General features: G+C 41.9%; 2 long non-coding RNA genes across 2 annotated transcripts; both read right to left on the minus strand.

The window, feature by feature from the left end:
* Positions 1-1,222: 1,222 nt before the first annotated feature.
* Positions 1,223-16,095, minus strand: LOC134466828 (uncharacterized). Its single transcript, XR_010038419.1, has 3 exons — positions 15,674-16,095; positions 14,666-14,764; positions 1,223-1,506 (listed from the first exon to the last, which is right to left on the minus strand). It is a non-coding gene; the product is annotated as an uncharacterized LOC134466828 (long non-coding RNA).
* Positions 16,096-20,661: 4,566 nt separating this feature from the next.
* Positions 20,662-23,043, minus strand: LOC134467456 (uncharacterized). The gene is made up of 6 exons (XR_010038561.1): positions 22,950-23,043; positions 21,693-21,756; positions 21,440-21,582; positions 21,133-21,282; positions 20,965-21,033; positions 20,662-20,849 (listed from the first exon to the last, which is right to left on the minus strand). It is a non-coding gene; the product is annotated as an uncharacterized LOC134467456 (long non-coding RNA).
* Positions 23,044-23,160: the final 117 nt, after the last annotated feature.

Genomic DNA, 23,160 nt, shown 5'->3' on the forward strand with positions numbered 1-23,160 from the left:
GGAAGAAGCGGATGACTGATCAAACATATTACTGTTATCATCTGGGTTCATTGTTCCCAATGCTAGACTCTTGCCTTAATCACTACACTGCCTTACTTGCTCTAGGCTACCATCATACAGTCACACAGCATTTTGTGCTACTGAATCACAGGGTCAGGGCTGAAAATGTATAATTGTACATATTATTGTATACCGTATATTAAATGTAGTACTACTGGAGCACAGGACTGGAGAAGAAGTACAACAAGCACTATATAAAAATAAGTTTTGCAGCGAAAATGTCTGGAAATTCAAAATGGCAGACATGGAGCATATCCATCTTTTCAAGAATGAAAAGTGCTCTTTCCCAATCATAATGAATAAGGCTGACAATGTGAGCTTGTGATAAGCAGGCTTGTTTGTGAAAAAGGTCATTTGTGAATGGGCAGCATGAATTCTGGAAATGAACTGGAAATGTTACACAGTGCGTCTTTAAATATTAAAGAAAAACTCTACTACTGAAAGGAAAAGTTAAGAAGTAATAAAACAGCCCTGATGCACAATTGCCATCAAGGCAAAGGGATCTCAAACAGTTAACCACTGCCTCCAGGTTAACTTACTCAGATTTGTCTTTTAACTGTCCTTATCAAGTAGTTATTTCATCATATGAAAGTGGAAATGGGTGTAAACACAACTCCAAAAGTTCAGACACTGTATTGTAGTAGCCTACTACTTCCACCTCGTTACTCTGACATCTCTAGTGCCTCATGTTTGCATACTTCAGTGGTTATTCTCAGTACTAAAGTGGCATATACTGGCAAATGTTGATATTCTAGGGTCTATGGGTGCGTTCCAATATGTGACCTTGTGTCCTCCACTTGTGCTTGTGGCCTCGTACCAGGAAGTAATACATTGTAATGACATCAAAAACAACAGCATTATATTTCAATATCTCGCAAAACTCAATTGTAAAGTCATTTTCTCATTTTCAAACAGGATGGTAAATGAAGAATAGTCCGCCAAAAATTGTTTTGGCTAGGCTGACAGCGGGGAAAACGTAATCGTTTTCTCCACAGAGGCGGGGCATCATCAAAACGTGAGGCCACAAGCCCAAGTGGAGGACGCAAGGTCGCATATTGGAAAGCACTGCTGTGTCACCAGGCAAAAATGCCTACTTGGAATTTACCCTAGCAACCTTGAGGAGTTGGGACACACCACCAATAAGACACACGGGACTACAGAATTAAAGGGTTGAATTTTTTTTATTTAAAATGAGACCACACAATGAGAACACAGCAATCCATGTAAGTAGGGTGAATAACTACCGGTATACACAGCACACTGTAGGTCAATCAACTTGGGCGAGCTGGTTGGAAGGGGCAGGAGAGAACAGCACTAGTCCACAGGTCAGGGGGTGGATGGGAGCCCGATGAGGTCCCCGTCTTTGGGGGAGGGGAAAGCAGCAATAGTCCGATCTGTTAGGTCCCGTCCGGTACCAGCGGGCTGTGCAGCTACATCAAATGTGACCTGAGAGGAGGCATACAGAACACAACACTGTAATCAGGTTAGGCACAAGTGGCATTACAAACTTACGCGTGATGACAAACCCACGCCAGGAGAGGGACAAAGCCTGGGCAGCAGCAGAGTAGGGCAGGTACAACGGGCCAGGGCATGTTGCCGTTCCTAGTTCCAGCATGCATACAGGTAGGGCTCAGGGGTAGTGAAAGAATATGCATTGATGGAGCAACAGAGACAAGCACAGCACTGTTACAGCTAGTGTTGCTGTCGTCAACGAAGACGCGGAGGAAATATCCTCGTCAACAACATTTTTTATCATGTGAAGAAAACCAGACGAGAAGTAAAGAGTATTTTCGTCATGTCAAAAACCAATGCATACCCAACTCAAACGTAAAACGTCACAAATAAAAACTATGCTAAAATGGTTCTCCGTTTTTGTTGACGAGAGGAGAGGCTTTGAAGATGACGAAAAGAAACATTATTGTCATGGTGATGATAAATATTTTGCATGTGACAGCAAGAGCCTTTCGCGTTTCTCAGTCAGCATTCATTGCTTTCAATAATGGTCTCGTCGTCATTGGCTGCGTGGAATTGGCACTTTCGTCAGGTGATGGAAACGACAGGTTTAAAATCATGGCGTTAGCGTTCAGCTTCTGTAGGCAACTAAGACCGAGAAGCGACGACGGCTTGATTATTTTTTTTCAAAAAACAGTAAAACTGCGATGGCCTGCTCTGTAACACTTGGGCGAAAGAGACGGGGAGATGTTTGGGAACACTTCGAATATCAAGAAGCCGAGGACCTAACTGAATGCCGTGTGGTTATGATTGATGGCGAGAAATGTGGCCACACACTCAAAGGCAAAAACACAACTAACTTGAAGAGGCATCTGAAAAAAATTCATACGGACATCCAGGTAAGTGTAGTCAGTTTCGGACACACCTGCGCGATTAAAAGTAGGCCTAGGCTATCTGTGTAGGCCTAATTCCTTGGAAGCGATGGCCGGTCCGTGTAGCCTAACGCTTTGCAGTGCTTTGATCCATTTTAATAATTAATTTGGAAAATATTAAAATTGGGTTCAAAACTTCAATTTTCAATTTTCCAGTGAACTCAGAAAACAGAAAATTGACGTTCAGTTTGTGGAGAAGGCCTATGGCGTGCTCTTATCCAAATAGTTTGTTGGCTTGGGTTTGGGTGCTCTTTAGTCCAAGGCATAGTGGCCTACTTCCAGGATCAAAAAATGAGAAGAAATTCTCTGACTAAGGCACTCCAAATTAAAATGTCTTTATTGAAATGACGGGTCCTACATGGACATATTAAAAACAAGGCCCCTTTTAATATTGTTTGCCTTGTTTTTAATATGTCCATGTAGGACCCGTCATTTCAATAAAGACATTTTAATTTGGAGTGCCTTAGTCAGAGAATTTATTCTAATTTTTTGATCCAGAAAATTGACGTTGTTTAATTCATTGTAATTTGTCGGTTGCTTTTGAAAGAGAAAACAACTGAATTTGAAACCAAAGTAAAATGAGTCAATATTTCAATTTTCAATTTCTGCATGGTGGTTGGACTGAATCATTCGCGCGGGGTCCAGGGGATGTAGGAATTGGCTCAAGTAGCGCCAGATGTGTTTTGCCTAAATGAAATGGATGGCAAGTCAGCTTAAAACGTAGGCTTGCTACAGATCCGACAGAATGACTGGCAGCTGTAGTCGTAGCCAACCTGCAAACTTTTCAATAACCCGCTTTCACCTACCCTGACAACACGCCAGAGACCAACTCCGAACCCAACTCCGAACTCAGAGGGTAGCACGTTGGGCACGCATAGCCTACTGTAGATCAGTGGTCGGCAACTCCGTTTGCATATGGGCCAACTCCCCTAAGAATTCAGACAATCATATTAGGCCTATGGAAAAACATCAGTTGCTTCACTTGAGCAGACTGTGGGCTACATTGCCGTTATAGCGCTTCAAGCTTAGTTTCCACTGAACTGAAATGACGCGGTCGAGCAATAACGCACTGCGAATTCATGACGCTTGCTTTGTTACACCCGTAGCCTATAGTACATTTCAAGCCTGTCTTATTTCTGTGAAATGTCAAGATAATGTTACAAATAGGCTAATATAGGTCTTGCAGATGTTTTGGAATAATCCGCAGTGGTGTAGTCTACGTAGAACGCAGGTATACGGAGTATACCCACTTCTAAATTTTAGGGGCTTCAGTATACCCACTTCAAATGGATTGATCAATTGTTTAGAATAGCATAAATATATACAGTATACCCACTTCAAAAAAATGCTTGAATATACAGTATACCCACTTCAAAAAAGTAGACTGCACCACTGATAATCCGGTCACGGATGCTGCAGTGTGGTGCCAACTGCGCAATGAGATCCCATTGGATGGGAAATATCCACGCGTAAAATAAACAATGTGCAACGTTTATGCCTTAATAGCCAATGCAAATTTAGACGGGGCCTTATGAAGAGTAGTCTAGTCGGCGTGGAGTCAATGGGTCTGTGGTGCGCATTAATCAGAGTTTGCACACCATGCATGCCTGCCTAGTTCTACTATGTGGGTAGCCTATTTTTCTCCCCCTGTCCATGAACTCACTTTCGTCCCAACGGTTGTCGGGAAGGAGGTGAAAGTTTGCAGGTTGGCCTATACAGCTGAGCCAGTTGTTCTGTCAGATCTGTAGCCTACGTCTCAGCTGACTTGCCATCCATTTCATTTGTAGACATTACGCAAAACACATCTGGCGCTACTTGAGCCAATACATCCCCCGGTCCCTGCGCGACACAGAAATTGGACATTGAAATATTGCCTAATTTTACTTTGGTTTCAAATTCACATATTTTCTCTTTCAAAGGCCACCGACAAATTACAATGAAACGAGCACACAGCGTCAATTTTCTGTTTTCTGAGTTGTCTGGAAATTTGAAGTTTTGAACTAATTTTCATCTTTTTCATGTGAATTCCGAAAATGGATCAAAGCACTGCAAAGCGTTACACGGACCAGCCATCGCTTCCAAGGAATAAGGGGGTTGTGCCAACGCTGTTCTGCGTCCATTAGGACCTTTAGCATTTCAATTGCACTCAGATTGTGCGACCACTGTTGCCAATATGGATTACTGTATTTTTTCACAGGCATCCGTTCAATATAGCCTAGGCCTGTATGGGTATATTTTAGGACTGTGGCTAATAAGTCTACGACTCCATACACTAGCGCAACTCTGCCGTCTGCTTCTTCTCCAAATCTTCTTCCTCCGCTGCGGCAACGTCTCATTTCTCATTTCTGGTAGCCCAGGTTATAGTTGTGTCTGTCAGACTCGGTACAGTAAGCCTATCTAAATATAGGTTTGACGCGCTGCTTCACTGGAGGGTTGTCCCAGACGGAGAAAAAAAGCACGATGGCATTCATTCATTCATTTCGCTGCAGTAGTAAATCTAAATTAAATCGTGGGAGAATTTCATTTGTGGCGTTAACATTCTGTTCAAGACGCAGGACACAGGTGTAAATGTTTGTTGATCCGTTTAACTAACTGACAATTGACCGATACCTAGGCCTTGCGTACTTGTAGGTTAGACCATGCGTATGACATTAGAGGTGCAGCACTTGCGTGCAGTTGGCTCCCCACATGTTGAAGATATGAATAGATTTATTTTTTATTCATTTGTGCACGATTGTGTAGGCAAAATGAGTGTTCGTGTGAGAAGCTTAGGCCTATTTAAGCTTTTTAACTTTCAATGGGTAAATGACTTGAATGAAATAACAAAGTAACAAACTGTTTCTGCAGAAACATTGTTTACCCACACACCTGCACAAACAATTCGAACCATTTCGAGTAATTTGGTTGCTGATTTGGCGCTGCATTTAGGCCTACAAAAGTACATTTTAAGTAACATAAACGGTTTGTGCAAAAACGTTCATGTTGCCTGCTCAATTGTGCAAAAATGATTCATTTGAATGATAATAGAGTGCTGCGTAATTGTGGTCACCAGATAGCCTGATCTTAAAGGTGCAGTGTGTAAGATTTTCAGTTGTTTCTTTCCAGAATTTATGCTACCCATTCACTAATACCTTTTTCATACCAACATCAAATTAAGTATTCATTATGACTACGACAATTTCACTTTCCTATCCTCTCCATGGTCCGCCCTTTTGAATTTCCTGAAAGACATTTTTAGCTGCAAAGATGACTGTACTTGGGCCATACTAGAAAATATCAGTTTAGTAAACTGTCATGAAAAGATCAAATTCGGCAATAGGCAACCCAGTTTCAATGAGCAACATAGTTGCAGTACCTCTTTTGACCATTTCCTGCACAGTGCACCTTTTTAAGGTTTGTGCAGAAATGCTCATTTTGCCTGTGCTATCATGTAGGCCTACAAACGATGCAGAAACGAATAACAAAAAATGCTTTTATGCATAATATTCAACATATCTGGTGCCAACTTCACAATAGTTTTGCAGGTGTGAGGGTGTGGGGCTATAACAGAAATGTGTAAATGTAGGCCTATGTGAAATAATCCACTTGGCACACACATCCTGGTGTCTTCAGGCTTACATTAAGCGCAAAATGTGTAACTTAAAATATAGTCACATTAATACCGGTTTGATTTGAAATGATATAAGTAGCCTATATTGTGAAACATTATTATGAGCAGTAGACCTTTCTGACTGGACTCTCCTCCCCCCCCCCTTCTCTATTCTAGATTCCAGAACGGACACCACAGAAACCCAAGAGAAAGCCCAGCAGCATTCAAATGTATAACGAAAACGCCCCTGAACAACGTTGTAAAGAGCAGGCAATTGCCCAATGGATTGGCCGTACTGGCCTGCCAGCAAGAATTGTCGAAGATGAAGAATTCATTCAGATGATGGGAAGTATGGACAAAAAATTCAATGTGCCTAAAAGACAAAAAATTCTGAATCTCATTGAAAACATGTATATAGAAGAGAAGGGAAAGATCAAACGAAGCCTTTCCCAAGCGCGCAGGGTTACCACGGGCCTGGACATCTGGACCAAGAAGGGGCTCACTGCCTCTTTCCTGGGTGTCAGTGCATGCTACTTCAATCCTGAAAGCAATAAGGCTGAACACAAACTTCTTAGCTTGAAAGAACTGGCACATCCACATACGGGGGAAGCAATTGGTGCGCTGGTGGAGGAGTCTATGGCGGAATGGGGCATCCAAAGAGACAAGATAATTACAACCATCACTGATAACGGCAGCAACATGGTGGCTTCATTTCGCAGTGAAGCCACCGGAACATCTGACTGTTCCGAGGACGAGCACAGCGAGGACCCCAATGACTATGATGTGGAAGGAGAGGATGAGAGGTCAGTCTGTGTATGAAGTGTATTCATTAGCCTTCACGAAACTATGCAGTTAGTTTTTCAGTCACTTAATATGAATAAAAAGAAATGTCATATCAAGTACAAGCATTTTGAGCTACTGTATTTAATATAATGTCTTGTACTTAAGAAGTTGATGGCGCAAAATAAATGGTCTGTGAACCTACTAATATAATGTTTTGTGTTTTTATGCTTGCAGAAGAGATTATGGGGCCATTCAAAGGACACCCTGCGCTGTACACACCCTCCAGCTTGTAGTAAATATGATTCAGAAGGAGGCACCAATAAGAAGATTGCTGGACAAAGTCAGGCACATGGTTAACAAATTCAGAAAATCCTCTGTTGCCACAGAACGCCTTCTCCACAAATGCAACCTTGTATTAGTGAAAGACTGCCCGACCCGATGGTCAAGCTGCTTCGCCATGCTCAAGCGCTGCCTGGAGGTGAAGGAACACGTCATTCATGTTGCAGAGGCCATGGGGTGGGGCACCCTACAACCCAATGAGTGGCAGAGAATGGGTCTGCTTCATGACCTCCTTCTGCCATTTGCAGAACACACAAAGTCCCTTGAAAGTGACACCCAGTCCCTTTCCCTCATTGTGCCAGCACTACTGGACCTGAAACAGCACCTGTCAGAGTTCTCCATTACACATGGCAGAAGCTACAAGGATGCTGCTACTTTGGCCCAAAAGATGCTGTCAAGTATGGATCAACGATTTGGTGTGTTCCTTGATTCCACTGCTGAAAACTTCTCACCACTTCCAGCAGCAGCTTGCTTTTTGGACCCATTTGTAGCTGAAGGTCTTGTAGAAAGCGAAGAGGGTGAATTTCAGAGTCTCTTGCGAAAAGCAGAGGATTACATCTCTTTTCTTGCTCCACCAAGTCTGCCTGAAGAACAAGTGACCGATGATGAGCAAGTGGCACCAGAAGTACCCTCAGCAAAACGTAAAAGATTTAAATATTTTAGCTCAAAACGTCCAGTAAGGCCCAAGACACCCAAACCATTGAGTATTCGGCAGGAGCTTTTAAAATACAGGGCATTACTGTCAGAGTCCTTCCACACTGGTGATGGTGATGAGGTTGAGGAGTCTGGCATTGAGTATTGGTTAACCAGGTGTTGCTCTACAGCATTCCCGAACCTGAAACCACTGGCATTAGATCTCCTTGCAATGCCGGCATCTCAGGCCTTCACAGAGAGAGTCTTCAGCGTTACTGGTTATCTGTCGTGTGGCCGTAGAAACAGGGCCAGGAAAATTTTAGAACAGAGTGCATTCTTAAAGGTGAACAAACCTAAGTAGGTATTGCGTACAGTATGTTTGTGGTTGCATATGTAACGGAGGCTAACTAGCAGAGTTGGTGTAGAACGTTGGTAAAATCTCCCTCCCAAAGCTTCATACAGTGCCGATGCTGTCGGGCCGGAAGACTAGTCTCTTGGCCCAGCTGTATCGTACTGTGTCTCCTATTGCCAGGCCGTTGTAGTTGACGAGGTGGCCTGTTCGATCCCTGAGGGGGGTGAACAGGTGCAAGATGATCTGCTTCACAGTGGTGCCACTAACCCGGGATGGGAGTGAGGTTCAAGGAGGAGAGTGTAACGGAGGCTAACTAGCAGAGATGGCGTGGAACGTTGGTTAAACCTCCCTCCCAAAGCCTCAGACAGTGCCGATGGGCCGGAAGACTAGTCTCTTGGTCCAGCGTTATCGTACTGTGGCTCCCATTGCCGGACCGTTGTAGTTGACGAGGTTGCACGTTCGATCCCCGAGGGGGGTTAATAGGTGCAAGATGACCTCTGTCATGTGACTGAGGTCATCGTGCACCTGTTCACCCCCCTCGGGGATCGAACGTGCAACCTTGTCAACTACAACGGTCCGGTAATGGGAGCCACAGTACGATGCAACCTTGTATTAGTGAAAGACTGCCTGACCCAATTAGTGGCAGAGAATGGGCCATTTGCAGAACACACAAAGTCCCTTGAAAGTGACACCCAGTCCCTTTCCCTCATTGTGCAAGCACTGCTGGACCTGAATCAGCACCTGTCAGAGTTCTCCATTACACATGGCAGAAGCTACAAGGATGCTGCTACTTTGGCCCAAAAGATGAGGTCAAGTATGGATCAACGACTTGGTGTGTTCCTTGATTCAACAGCTGAAAACTTCTCACCACTTCCAGCAGCAGCTTGCTTTTAGGACCCATTTGTAGCTGAAGGTCTTGTAGAAAGCGAGGAGGGTGAATTTCAGAGTCTCTTGCGAAAAGCAGAGGATTACATTACTTTTCTTGCTCCACCGCTGGGCCAAGAGACTAGTCTTCCGGCCCATCGGCACTGTCTGAGGCTTAGGGAGGGAGGTTTACCAATGTTCCACGCCATCTCTGCTAGTTAGCCTCCGTTACACTCTCCCCCTTAAACCTAACTCCCATCCGGGTCACAGCACCATTATGACGGGTCATCTTGCACCTGGTAACCCACCTTTGGGATCAAACCTGCTACCTCGTCAACTACACCGGTCCGGCAATGGGAGACACAGTACGATACCACTGGGCCAAGAGACCAGTCTTTCAGTCCAACGGCATAGACACTGAATGACTCTTTCGGAGGGAGGTTTTACCAACGTTCCACACCAACTCTGCTAGTTGGCCTCCGTTACACATGCATGCATACATGCATACACATAGGCCCCTACATGTTTTTTTTTGAGAATCTGACTACTCTTTTGCTAACTGTTGTGCTAGTATATGAGGGATAGGGTAGAATTTAGAGGATATGACCCTATGCTGTTCCATTTATTTTTGAACAGGATTTACAGCTGATGTGTTTTTTGTTTTTTTTTTTGGGGGGGGGGGGGGGGGCAGCAGTCTTTCAAGTGTCACTGTGGGGAGTGGAAAACCCTTTTTTATTTTTATTTTTTATTTTTTTGAGTTGGATTTAGAAACTAAAGAAATTGCACAATTTTTTTCAATTCAGAATATGATCTTTATTTCACCTTGATAAAGCATTTTGTTTATTTTCCTTTTTGAGTTGATGCTTGTGGTGTATTAACATGTTTTGATGGAATAAAGACAATTCATTCAAACTGTAGCACTTTCTATTTTTGCATTAGGTGTTCAGTATTAACGAGTGTACTGTATGAGGTATCTTTAAATAGGTTGGTTTTGTGTCTTACATTGTGCACTTTTACCTCATGTCTGGGTTAAAGAGAATCACATCACAGAGAAGACCAACGTGTGAATTGTGTTGACTAAAATGTCTTCTTATTTTTGTTTGCTGACTAAAACTACATTGTGTTGACTAAAAGTAGACTTAAATGTCTTCATGTTTTTGTTTGCTGACTAAAATTACATTATGTTGACTAAAAGTAGACTTAAATGTCGTCTTATTTTTGTTTGCTGACTAAAACTACATTGTGTTGACTAAAAGTAGACTTAAATGTCTTCATATTTTTGTTTGCTGACTAAAATTACTCTAAGACTAGACTGAAATGGGTCATGGATGACACTGACATGAATGTGACTAAATGCATGGACTTAAAAGTAGACTAAAACTTGACTAAAATTAAGGAATTTGGTGATTTGACTAAAACTGTCAAGGACTAAAATGACAACTTGATGCAAAGACTTGACTAGACTAGGACTAAAACTAAAATATGCCGCCAAAAGCAACACTAGTTACAGCAGTTCAGGTGGTTAAAGGGTTAACAGCATGCATAGGGGCAGGGATTGGCACTTGGGGGATAGCAACAATTGCACTGGAAGAGATCGGGGCAGCAACAGCAGCATGGATCAGGTCGGCTCCAGTCACTGTCCAAGTAGTGGTGGGGTCTCCTGGTCAGCTACCCGCATGTGGGTGGGAGACGTGACGCCTTGTTTTTTCGTAACATTGGTTAAAAACCTACAAAACTGTTATTTTCCTTTAAAAAACAAATGTCAATGAAAGAAGATGTGGTACATTATGTTTCATATTAGTCTTAGATGAGAAGAAACATTTTTGTTAAGATTTATGTAAAGGTTTATATGTCAAATTTCCTGCGGTGTGACTGTAACATTAATGAAACAATATATATATAAATTAACCAACAACATTTTGAATAATGTATGAAGCATTTGGCATGATTGCATAAATCTTAACTTTAGATTAAGATATGTGAATGTGGAAAAAACTGTACAGTAATATTAACTACAAGTTCAATTGATATCTAGATTCACTGACTCAGAAGTTCTGGTTCTTGGGGATTTTAATATTGACTGGCTAACTGATGCCTCCAAACATCTTAGAGATGTTTTCTCAAGTCTATTTTTGGATCAACTTATTAATGATCCAACAAGACCAAACTCTAAGAACTTTAGCAAATCATCTCTTATTGATCTACTTTTTACAAATAAGATGAACAAAATTAGCGCAACTGGTGTTTTTGATTTAGGGGTCAGTGACCACTGTCCCATTGCCTGTATTAGGCACAGCACTCTAACCAAAGCACTGCCTCGCATTTTGGTTAAAAGAACTATGAAACATTTTAATGAGCAAGCCTTTTTAAATGATCTCTATGAAAGTGACATTCATCTCACAACTGAAATTCCTGATGCTGACTTGGCTCTACAGTTTTTCTCAAACTCATTTATTTGCATTGTTGACAAACATGCACCTTTTAAAAAGATAAGAGTAAAAAGTAGAACAAACCCATGGTTCACCCCTGAACTCTCCTCTCTTTTTCAGTCAAGAAATAAGGCTTGGTCATTAGCAAGGAGGAGCAAGGATGCCTCTGACTGGGCAAGTTTCAGGAAAATCAGGAACAGATGTACATTATCTGTAAGAAAGGCTAAATCTGACTATTACTTTAACCTTGTCTCTAGCTCGTACTCTGATCCTGCAAAATTCTGGAAGGCTGTAAATTACAAAAACAATAAATCTGTTACACCTATGCCTTCTTCCATTAAGTTTGATGATTGTCTACTACAAGACAAATCAGACATTTGCAGTGCTCTTAACAAACATTTTTCTTTAGCCAGTCAAAGTTTTGATAATAGCAAAAATCATTCCTTTATGCCTAGGGCTGGACATGATATGTGTATCAGAGACAATGTCAGAGACGATGATCTGGAATTTAGGCTTCATCCTGTGTCTAAGCATACAGTGCTATCTGCTTTATTAGCAATTGATAGTCGCAAATCCACTGGAGAAGACCACCTAGATCCCCTTTTTCTTCGCACTGCGGCATATATAATAGCAGAGCCATTATTGCACATTTTCAATTATTCTATTTCCACTGGAGTTGTCCCTACACTATGGAAATTTGCACACATTACCCCGTTGCACAAGGGGGGTGATAAGACTGACCCTAACAACTATCGACCAATATCCAAGCTACCGTGTCTCTCAAAAATACTAGAGAAGTTGGTAAATGATCAGCTCAAAGAATTTCTAAATACCAATAATATTCTGAGCCCTCTCCAATCAGGCTTTAGGCCTAAACATAGTACAGTCACTGCTGCTACTAAAGTAATTGATGATATTATCACTTCTCTTGACAAAAAAAAACATTGTGCTGCCATCTTTGTGGACTTATCCAAAGCATTTGACACTGTGGACCACTCTCTGCTTCTACAAATTCTGCCTGGTATTGGTTTTAGTGCAAGTGCCTGTAAATGGTTCCAGAGCTACCTATCAAACAGACACCATACTGTAAAATTGGGTAATACTCAATCTGACCCCCTGCTAATAACCAAGGGGGTCCCACAAGGTTCAGTATTAGGTCCGGTACTCTTCACCATGTACATAAATAGCATACTCTCTCTCCTTTCCAACTGCTCTATTCATCTATATGCAGATGATACAATTTTGTATTGTGTTGCAGATTCTGTACAGCTAGCATTGGAGAATTTGCAGCAGTCTTTTAATATTCTACAAAATGCCTTCATTGGTCTTAAGCTTCTACTTAACGTAAGCAAGACTAAATGTATGGTCTTTACTCGATCTAAGCATGGCATGAAAAATGATTTTAATATATCTACTTTAGATGGGTCTGTTATTGAGAGAGTATCACATTATAAGTACCTGGGAATCTGGCTAGATGACAAGTTCACATTCAAGAAACATACTGACTGTCTTGTCACTACGCTCAGACAAAAGCTATCTTTCCTGCACAGAAATAAATATCACTTTCCTGTTTTCTGCAGAAAAAAGTTAATTGAAGCTACTTTTCTGTCTTCCCTTGACTATGGTGATGTTATTTACAGACATGCACCACTCTCTAATCTGAAGGCACTTGACACTGTCTATCATTCAGCTCTTCGTTTTATTACTGGGGATCCATATAGCACTCATCATTGCCTGTTATATGATAAAGTTGGGTGGGCTCCACTTTCTCACAGAAGGGACATGCATTATTTTAGTTTTATTTTTAAGGCCCTCACTGGTAAACTCCCATTTTATATTTCATCTCTTTTAGTTTGGCACTCCAACCCATATCAAACCCGCAGCAGCAACTTTTTACTGGAGGTCCCTTATGCCCGCACTGAACTGGGTTTAAAACGGCTTTTAGTGTCTGTGGACCTTCACTTTGGAATACCCTACAACAAAGGATAGGTCTTCAAGCCTTGGTGTCTTTAGAACATTTTAAAGTAATACTGGGAAGTTTTTTATCACATACTTGTACTTGTTTTAACTCATAAGTTTTAATTCATAGTTTGTCTTAATTTTTACCTCTTATATGATTTATGTTGCATTGTGTATGTTGTATATATATATGATTTTATATGTGTAATTGTTTGTTACTCGACATCATTGTAAATGAGGGCTGGGCTCTCAATGATTCTTCGAGTTTAAATAAATGAAATGAATTTCGTAACACAAATTGCGTCCTGTGGGGTGACATGTATGTCAATGTTTGTGAATGGGCAGCTGCAAGGCCAACTACAAGGGTCTTAAAGACTGGCTCCTAACCAGTCAGTACCTCAGTTATTGGAGAGTGCTGTGGAAGTTTAAGGTGACTCTTAACCTCTTAATATGTCTTCATATTGCAATCTTTCTGTCACGCAATGCTTAGGTTCATTTTATGGTGTCCTGTGGTGTGACTGTTCTTATAGGAGGAAAAAAAAGTTTTTTTATTAATGAAAACACATATTAAGATTAAACACAATATCATTATCAAGTTAGCATGAGCTCAGATGTCAGTCATGTATACAAAAGGATTAAAATGGCCATAATGCAGTGAATTCCCTGTGGTGTGACTCCATTTTCCTGCGGTGTGACATGCCTATGCTATGTGTTGATGCAGGACACATTTTCCCAAAAATGGCAAAATTAAGGTGAAATTCCACAGACCACTGAGTGCTTTATTTTTTTCCAATTTTTATCCATCATTTTTTTCAGGAATTTGATTTTTTTTTTTGCGTTACGCCCTTAAACGTCAACCACCCATGTATAAACATGGCACACTTAAGGTCAGGGGTGGGTAACCTATGTGTTGAAGACCGTTTGCAGTCCTTGAAGCGTTTTATCCGGCCCCCGATATAATTTTAATGTTATGCATCCTTCACATGAAATATGACATTGTAAAACTGCATTGGCAATACAATCATGTTATATTAAGGGGGCCTAGAGAAGGTGTGGTCTCTTTTAAAGTTTGCTGCCCTCAATATAGACATGAAGTGCAGGGGAATATGCTGGTTTGTGTTCATAGTACAGCCCTCTGAGAACTTCTACGGCCCTTGGAGGAATTTGAAGTGGCCCCTCGAATGAAAAAGGTTCCCCACCCCTGCTTTAGCTCAAGCAGCACAGCTGATAGGCTAAGGTGGGGAGAGGGAGCATAATAACACTACAGACTCACACGTGAAGACAGACCAACGTTGGGGAGATGTGGTGGCGTTCCGGCAGGAGTGGGTGGGGTACAGTAGGTCGGAGCCGCCTGGTTTCCTGTGGGCTGGGGCTAGAGAAAAAGAGATGGGGAGGTTAGCAAGGTAGTTACGCCAGTGGGGCAAGAGGGGTAAGCACAGCACGGTTGCAGTAGTTCAGGTGACTAGGTTAGTAGCCCATGCAAAGGGAGGGGCCCGGGGGATAGCAGCAGCTCTTGCAATAAGGGGACACAATTTACAGCCATGTTGGGGAACTATAGCAACAGTCATACAGGCAAGGGTCGGGAATAGTAACAGTAGCACATGCAGTGGGCAAGCGCTTCAGAGTTTTAGCAGCTCAGGTGGCTAGGGGAGTAGCAGCATTAATGCAAGCAGGGGTTGGGGGAAGCGATTGGGTGTGTGTGTGCGTATATTGTATTGTAGCCTACATGTCTATATCAGTATGACAGAGTTTGAAAATTGCACATGTGTGAGTGTGTATTGTCTGTGTACTGCACATGCTGTGAATGAATGTGTCAGAGAAAGAATAAGCTTAGTACATTCATGTATGAGTAGGTTAGTGTGTGTGTGTGTGTGTGTGTGTGTGTGTGTGTGTGTGTGTGTGTGTGTGTATTGCACATTGGAGACTGCACATTGGAGACTGGTCAAACGCAATTTCAAACTGGTTCTGTGCCAACACTGTTACATAGATTTTTGACAATTAAGTAGGCCTACAGTTGACTTGACTTGATAGCAGCACACACAGAAAGGAGTTAACAGGGCGAGCACAGTTCAGGTGGCCATGGGCAAGCAACATTATTATAATGCTGGCAGGTATCGGGGGTAGCGACAGCAACACAACGATGGGTTACCAGGGGCAAGCGAAGGCAAGGAGGCAATTGCAAGCACAATGTTAAGCATACGGTGGCGGTGTAGCGAGCAAGGGCCAACAGAGCATTAGGCAGGCAGTGACAAGGGGGTATATCGCACAAAGTGACACTTACCTTACCCAAAGGGCAGAAGGGGGGCTCCGTCCACCGTTTCCCGTCCGTGATGGGGTCCTCCACAGCGATTTCACAGTTTACAACTCCTCCAGTTCTTCACTGTTCCCTCTCGGCTATGTTCCTCTCCGGATAGCTGATGCGTTTAAATTGCACGCCTGCCTACCGCTAGAGTGGTTAATTACTAAAGTGGCTCTCATGGCTTTGCTTTACATTGATTAACAAACTGAATTGGCATGCCAGCGTTTACCAAAGAGCTGTTGTTTACTTGCACCTCAGGTGTCGCTGTAATATTGTTCCCCTCGGAAACAACGGAAGTGAATGCAGTTCCGCCTGTGACACGACATTATTGTTTTATCGAGATCTCCAATTAATTATACCGTTATCTCGGGATAACGAAGTGAATTAAAAAAGATGATACGAGGCCGCTCTCGGCTTCCGTAGTAATTGGCCCTCGAGACAAAATAGGTTCCCCACCCCTGACCTACACTCTCCCATTCCTTCTCCCTGCTTTGTGTCTGACAGCAGCACCTGGTGTTCAAAAAGAAGAAGTGACGCTCAGTCAATGGCAAATTACATCCACTGACAATCAGATCACACATACCATGTAAATCTCCTCTCTTCCAGTACGTTTTCTTTTCATGTGCAATTAGTATATCCCCGCCGTCAACGTAATGCATAGCAATGGTTAATATGTGTATTTGCTCTGTCTGGATGAAAAATCAGGCTGGAGGTACAGTTGAGGACGATATTATTAGCCCCCCTCCTGAAATTAGACATTTCTCTTGATTTCTCAGTAAGAATGACCATTATTAACCGTTTCTGTTATTCTGGAAACAAATACACTGATGGAGATAATGTTCAATGAGTTGAATTTGGCTTTTTCTATTGTTTCAATGAGTTTAAACAAAAAAGGACAAAAATGACAAGGACAAAATTATTAGCCCCCTGATCATTAATAGTTAATATGGCGCCATTTATGAACCAAAACTGACAACAGGCTCTGATAAGTTGCTACCTAGGTTGGCACATGCCCCACTAGGGATTTTGGCCCATTTCTTCACTGCAAAGTGTTCTAGCTGGTCCAAATCGCATGGATAGTGAGCATAGACATTAACCACAGACTCTCAGTGGGATTGAGGACTGGACTATGAGCGGGTGATTCCAATATCATGGTTTTAGTGTCCTTGAAGAACCTCTGAACTAATCTAAATGTATACTTTGGGTTACAATGTTGTTGGAAGACCCAGCAATCCAGATTCAGACCCAGACTCCCTGTGTCTGAGGCTGAATAACAGACTAAACGTGATGCCCCACCACTGTGTGTAACTGTGGAAACTGCTTGGCCTCATTAGACAAAAGAAGCATTGGACACCTGCCTAGATGATTGTTATTGACCTGGCCTCACCTGGAGGTTTTCCCCCCCCAAGAAAGACAGTTGTTAGGGCTTGTCATCATATTGGGCTTTGGGGCCATCATCACAGAAGAACCCCTTTACTAAAGGCAGCGCATATCAGAGTGTTATTGAGCTTTGCCTGTGAACATTTGAAAGTCAAAAATGAGTTTTGAACGTCTCTGCTTTCATCTGATGATATTCAATTGCACTTGCTTTGATGCATGAATTCTGCTTCTGTCAGGTGAAGAAAGGGATAGCCCTTGAATCGTTATAAGATGGTTTCCACAATTAAACACACTCTTAAAGGGTAATGTTTAGGTTAAATTTATAACTAAATCTATACAGGATGTTGTCAGAAGAGGTGTTTTGAAACATATATGTGAAATTCACAGTCTGTAACAATACCAAACTGCAATATTTTCATGAAAATGTATCATTTGAAAGCCACTTCTGAAATGTTGGGCTTCTCGCTGGCAGAGCCTCTATGACGTAGATAGAGGGAGTCCAGCTAAGGTTCTGGTTCAGCTCTCGCTTGTTGATGTAGGCTTACCAACAGTTTTGGTTGTAGTAGCCTATATCTTTCCAATGCTTTCACAAGAGAGTGGCATTTTATATGCCTATCTAAAACAGTGTCATAGTAGACCGTTACTAGATTTTAATATCTTTCCCGAAAACGATGCCCGTGGAGTAACGAGACCTTCATGTTCCCCGCCACAATGACTTGCGCCCTCTGTCCATGGTGCTGAAATCGCGGCATTCTGTGAAGCACGTTACAATGTCATGAGGGAATACAGTTATTTGTGTTGTCCATAGTTATACCAACGAAAAAAGTAGGCGGTGATAAATACGCCAGGTCCAAATTACTAAAATAAAAAGTAGGCTATATTGTAACAGCCTACCAGCTGCCTCCTCAGGAGTGAGAGCGCAGAGTTACCCCGTGTGCACTAGGCTATACTTCCCATCTCACCACGCAGCCTCTAAAATGGGTTTGAGATTGTCAGGATCGCAACAACCATGAGCCGAGTGAGCAAGCCAGAAGGAATCGTGAAGTGTGTGCACCAATTCTGAATCGCTGAAGCCAGAAACTGATGTGCGCTGTTCCAAATTGAGACCGAGCGCGCAAGTCTGCAAACAAGGGTTTGCAAAAGTGCACTAAATAATAAGACTAATAAGAAAAGATATTCGTTGTGTTGATCTGTTTTATTTCTTATGTGTTCGTCAGTGGGGTTTTTTCATATTTGGAAAGGTAACGAAGGCTAGGCCTACCAACGGCAGTCTTATTGCTGCCTGGTGCCCAACTCATAACCTCTAAAACTTAAAAATACAGTCGATTGCACAGTTACAATATGGACGACGTTTTAAAATGGATAACAGTAATTTAAACATTAGTAAGCTTTTTCAACGTCATTTGAGAGTCTTAGATTTCGCTTGGCCCACCGCGCCCAAAAAGGAAACCTGCTTGCATTGCGTTGAGTTTGGGAGATGTCTTTAGTGGGAGTAGGCCTATTTGAATGTGTAAAACACGTTGGACATGCTGGGCATTTTCAGTAGGCTATTCTTGGGGAAGTAGATCGATTATTATTTGCATGCGTCATTGTTTCACCGTCGACCTTGCATCAGCATGCCAATGTTAGGCTACATTTGCCAAACTAACGTTGATGTGGTCCTGACATTTTGATGAATAGCAATAGCATAATATCTCTACAAAATCGGGAGTAAATTGAATTGAATTGAAGTCTCCCAACATGTCTTGTCAATCCATGAGGATACGGAAAATCTAGCACACCACACGCGGAGAAAGCGTTCCTTTGATAGAGGGGATACCTGCGTCTTTGTAAAGTGCTGCGCGCACGTTTGATTGCCGGTTTTACAAATTACGGGGATAAACATGCCAGGTCCAAATTACTAACAGGAAAAGAGGGACGATGACAAAGGGGATGAATCGCCAGGAAGACAGGGATGATCTTTCTCGCAGAGCAATGTAACCAGAGCGAGTCTCGCCTGGTTTTGTGTATGGTTACAATCCACCGCTGGCCCAGCTGGCTATCAGCAATCGCCGCAAGAATCAAACCTGTTTCAAATCCTGCTCATCTCTCGTGAGTGTAGGGTACTGCATATAGGTTAGTTAAAACTTTGCTACGACCCAATTTGGAACACTGTCCACTCCATGCGCAAAAGACACACCGTCAGAAAAAAAGATGGAAATGTGGATATGCTATGTAGGCCTGGAGAAAGAGGTTCACTCTCTCCAGCAGTTCAAAACCACCGTCAGGTTATGTTTCGGAAGCATATCGGGTTTTTTTTTCGACAAAAACGAAGCGCCATAAAGTCACAGTCAAGTTTGGTTATAGGCCAGCACAGCAGCGTTAATAAACTCCAAAAAAGTAATGTGACGTACCCTAATAATGACAATCTTACTGTGCAAACTGGGGCAATAAAAACAGTCGGTGGTGGTGGTAGTGCGCGATAGCTCTGTGATGGGGAGGGGGATTATTTTGGCTACATCTAGCCTACCCAACTCAGGATCCAACCGAGAATCTCCACAATGAGGGAAACACATCGAAAATATAAAATTAAATATGCTATATGCACAAATAGAGTTTATATCAATCAGACATTCTATTAGGTTAACAATGTTATTTTGAAACCTAATGAAGTGCCACATAGCCTAATAACGGTCTGGCACACCCTCATGGCGCTGCTGCAGCGCATTGACATGGAGGAAACCTACAAAAAAATATTATTATTTTAAATAATAAAACAGTTCGGACGGTATCTGGTGGATACTGCCACTGTTTAAGGCCATTTAACTTGTTGAAATTTAGCCTATAGGTCTGGAAAGGTGTTACAATATTATAATCTGGCCTATTCTCTGCGGTCTTTAGTATGTCTGTAGAACGCAGCGACTCCCTCTATCTACGTCGGATTCTAAATGTTTGTTTAAAAGAAGCCGCCGTTATTTTTGACAAAGTTTTCTGAAAATGTTGTTTATGCAATAATTCGGTATTTTGACATATATCACATCTAAATTTATGTATTGAGGCTCTTAAAATGAGATTTAGTGGTGTTTAACCTGCAAGTTACCTTTTTTGGTTCTATAGCTTGGTACGTATATGTCACCCTTTAAGGGGTCTATATAGAACCATTTCAGAGGGTTCGATTAAAAGAACCTTTAATGGTTCTTTATTATTTCAAAAAAGGGTGCTAAAAGGCACCATTATTATTATTATTGTACCTTTTATTTTTATTTTTTTATTATTATTATTATTATTAGTATTATTATTATTATCATCATTATATTTAAATACAAAAAGGCTTATGTAGCCTACTCGTCCAATATGTGACTGGACTAAATGTGAAATCCATTCCTAAGATCAAGCATTTTAAAATTCGAGCACAGAAATGTGTATGGACTTACAGGCAGGCCAAAGTGTGATTGGACTCAATGTGAAATACACCCTAAGCACTATAAAATTCAAGTAAAAGGTGGAGAAGAAGGAGTCGCACACAGGAGCTGAGTGCTATTCAGAGAAACTGTATTAAAAAGTAATAAACAAATAAAGGAAAGCCAAAGTGGCTAACAAACGTTTCGGAAGATAGTTCAAAGTTCAAACATATCACATATTGAATTAAAAAAATAATCATAAAAAAATGACGTGTGGCGAGGCTTTATAGGGATGAAGGATGTCCATCTCCCCAGTTGCGATGGATGCGGTGGGTAGTACACAGCAGGGGACTCACAGTGTTGTGTGACACCATTACTGGAGATGGGCTGGATGCCTCCTGTATAAATGAAAAATAAGTAAAAGTATAATTAACATCCTGATAGAAATCTGGATGCCATAACAAAAGGAAGAGGCACATTACAATTACAGAAGTACAATTACAGAGAACATACCTCATCCAAGTAGTAAAACTTCTGCTCTGGTACGATCGCACTACTCTTCCGCAGCACTCTTCAGATGATCTTAAATGACAAAATAAACATTGTTTTTTAAATCCATTGAGGTAATTGAGGGTGTGAGTCTGGAAAAGAAAAAACAACAACAACTGCAGCTTCCCATACCGTCTGCTTTGGCCTCAGTCATCAAGGTGGTGAATTGTCCCTTGTGGCTCCCCAGCAGAGCCGCCCTGATGATATTTGGTGCCAATGTTGTCAGGGCATTGTGGATGTTTATCTCCATATCTCCAACCTCAGCCTCATTTCATAATGCATCTAGAGAAAAAAATGCAACAAGCACACCCAAAGACAAAGACAATTGAAGGAGGGGGGTGGTTAGTTGTCAGTTTGATAAGAATGTCTTTCTTTTACCAGGGCTACAAATAGCTTCTCAAAAGCTCAGGCATCTGAGAAAAGGGGAACATCACTTCACCTGTTTGCTTGGCCATTCAGCACTTGAGTACGCTTCATCCTGTCCATGATATGTGGAAGATCTGGCTGTCGCCGGCGCAGCTCATTATTTATGGCATGTTATTGGAAACTCGGGTCATCAGGTCATCCTCTCCCCAAGTTCCACTACAATATAAAACATTACATACAGAAAATAGGCAATGTCAATAATGTGCCATATAATAGATGAATCATGTGAACAATGAACCATGTTTAAATCCTTCATATTGTTGTACCTCTTGTGTTGGATCCAAGCTCCCCCAACATGTCTGGACTGCATCTGCCGTGTCTCTTCGCCCTCTGAAATTAGTCATAGAAAAATTGTTTAATATTTGAACTTAGTAATAAACAAAACAGTGACCACACTGACTAGCAAGCTGACAGGACATCATCAACACTCCAGTGCTCAGTCATCTACACAAAAAGAAAGAACAAATCACACATATTAGATAGGCCTAACAATATCCCCAAAATGGGCTGTGAATGCAGAGGACATCAACAACACTAGCCTATTTGACAATAACACTTTTATTAGGCCTATTTCTAGTTTGCACATCAGACTAACAAATAGGCCCAATGCACATCCTTTCTACTTCTAGACAGCAATACAGCCTATTGTATGCCCTGGGCTGATATGACTGATATGAGTCGTCATCTAGCCTAATCGGAGCCACGGCTTGCCTTAGAAACTTTATCTGACTCGGGTCAAAACTGCGTTCATTTCGGGAGCAGGCATGAAACGGTCTGTTGATGAAACCGTCGTGTTATAGGCCTACCCATCAAATGTACTTTTATACAGGGGGGAAACCCATCGAACGGGACGAGTGATCAGCCAGATTGTGTAGACGTAGAGAGTAGCCTACTTTCCCAAAACACGCATTCATTTTGCTACGCCAAAGCGTACACATTTGGCCGAGAGATCAACTTGATTGAGATGCCTGCTTAGCTAGCATTCGTTTGGGTTATTAAACGTGTACAGCGCATATCTGATACAAAGCGTGTGGGGTTTGTGTAGGCTATTTAGTGTTGTATTCGCACATTAATGGCGTTTATCTGATTTGTTGAGTGGAGTGGCCCTCTATTGCTAAGTGACAACCACCGACAAGACTTTGAATTCTCGTCACGACTAACTTACTTGTCGGGGGAAAACCCACCTTGCCTACACACAACCAAAATACGGTAGATCATCATCCGCCGTTAAGTCCGTAATGTTGGCGTTTGTTATCTTTGTGAAATCAACTAATGGTTTTATGCTACGTTAGAAGCTCAAAGCCAAAATATGCCTGCGAATAGCTAATGTATGACACATTAGCAAAACAACTGTGTGGCCAAAAAGTTAACGCCCCTTCATCATTCACAACCAATCAAACATTCAAACACACACTTGACTTGAAGTTCAGAGACATCCCTTCACGTTGTTAAAGAGAAACACACCATTATTTGCGCAATATTGGTTATGACAAGGGAAAATATTAAATTTTGTTGCCACTTACCCTGAAAGGTTGTTGCCGTGGAAAAGGTTCGTTGGAAATCAAATAATTCTTCACGAGCGTGATATAGCACCTTTTTATCAGAAAAAGGTTCCATCACCCCAGATTGAACCCCTACGGTGCTATATAGAACCTACAAGAACCCCTTTTTCTAGGAGTGCTGGTGGTGGAGGCTGTCGGTACCTTACCTGTCGCTTCTGCCTTATCTGTCGCT

Source organism: Engraulis encrasicolus, chromosome 17 (assembly GCF_034702125.1).
Source record: "Engraulis encrasicolus isolate BLACKSEA-1 chromosome 17, IST_EnEncr_1.0, whole genome shotgun sequence".
Lineage (NCBI taxonomy): Eukaryota > Metazoa > Chordata > Actinopteri > Clupeiformes > Engraulidae > Engraulis > Engraulis encrasicolus.